Below are 1,816 nucleotides of genomic sequence, written 5' to 3' on the forward strand. Positions count from 1 at the left end.
GTGGCGGTAGAGATGTCATGGAGGTTGAGGTAGCCCCACTGGTCCTTCACCTTCATCTCCATGAGCTCCTCCCACGGAAAGGCTGCTGCTCAGAATCCTTAGCAGAGAAGGCAGAGGCTTGACCAGGTCATGCAGACATTTTTCCTACATTCCAGGCAGGCTGCTTCCTGGCCGCGCTTGCAAAGGGGCCACAGGCCTTGCAGCTTGGTTCCGAGCCTGCTGGGGAAGGAAAGGACTCGCACCCAGGGTTGAAATAGGCCTGTGCCCTGGCTCCCGGGTGCCAGGGCCTCCTCAGGCTGTCCATCCAGGCAGAACCAGCTGCAGCCGGTTGCCCACGTGATAAAATCTGCCGTGGCAGCGTCTCCCTAAATATGTTTTTGAAAAATCAGACAGAGGCCGAAAACCAGGACTACAGGCTTTATTAGAGGAGAAGCACCTGCCGGGCTGTCTCGCAAGGGGAGGACAGCAGCACGTGCAGGGGTGGGCAGCCTTTTGAGGGGCGGAATGGGAAGGGGTGGGGGCTTAGTGTACTCGGCGCGCACTGATTGGTGGCTTACTGCATTGTCCATATAGGACAAGGGCTTAGGGTATTTGGCAGGTGTGGATTGGTGGTCCAATGTATAGTCCATACAAGGTACATGGTTAGTCACTCAGGTATTTCCGGGCTGCAGGTTACGTCATACTCCGTCCACCAGTTGAGGGAAGGGAGAATCTATCAGTTTTTTATTGATTTTTTTAGTCAGCTGCCTCCTGCACGCCCCCTACTGGGGATCAAGCCCTCAACCCGGGCGTGTGCCCTGACCGGGAATCAAACCAGAGACCTTTGGTGCATGGGGTGACTGCTCAGCCAACTGAGGCACCCGGCCAGGCCTGGGGGTGTCTTTTTACAGCTGAATTGTCTGAATCCAGAGGCAAACAAGGTGCACACTATTAGTGAAAAAGAAAAATCCCAAAGTTGGAAATGGGCAAAATGATGACTGTGTCCTTCCTGTGACATCGGAGCATGTTCCCACAGGCCCACCAAAGAATTGTCTAATTCTCTAGGGCGGTTTTGTTTTGACTTATTATTGTAGAGTATTTAGAGTACTCTTTATGAGTAGGTGCTAACTTATAGAAAAGTGATTAGACGTGAGCAAAGAGTGAAGAAAAAGAATGGACTCATGGTAGTCAAACCGCAAAATTACTAAAATCAAGTAGGCTAAGGCCTGAGGCGACGATTCTTTCCTGCTGTAATGAGCTGCCTGCTTGCAGGTTGCAACTTTCCAGTTATGCCTGGAGCTTTGTGCACAAACAGGGGCCTCGCACTAAACCGACAAGCTCCGGGGAGGCTGCATGGCTGCCTTGCAAACTCAGAGACCTAAAGCAACCATATAGGAAGGTCTGAAATTAAAACTTTTTAACTAAAAGCAGTTGATAGTGGGTAGTCATGTCCTAGGCAGTATTGTTCCCTAACTAAGGTCACTCTTTACCTTAATTGAGCCTGTTGTTGTCTTTTTGCATCTATGATAACATATCCTTGGAATGTCAGAGTCATTTCCTTTTTGTAGACCCCTCAAAGCACAGGCACCCTCTGTGGAGACCACAAATCCCCTTATTGTTATTGTGTTGATGGTTGACAGTTAACTATCCTGCACCCACCTGTGTGAAAGCAGCATGTGTCTATCATTTCACTCCTTATTCAACCCCAGAGGTGTCCCCGCTTTGCTTTCTCCCGCCTCCCTAACCTATCACCAATAGATTTCATGTCACCCACCTAAGTCTCTCTTCTTTTGATCGTAATGTATAAAATAACGTGTAAAACTGTCATTCTCCAGAG

The sequence above is a fragment of the Myotis brandtii genome, unplaced genomic scaffold, assembly GCF_000412655.1.
Source record: "Myotis brandtii unplaced genomic scaffold, ASM41265v1 scaffold347, whole genome shotgun sequence".
Taxonomy (NCBI): Eukaryota; Metazoa; Chordata; class Mammalia; order Chiroptera; family Vespertilionidae; genus Myotis; species Myotis brandtii.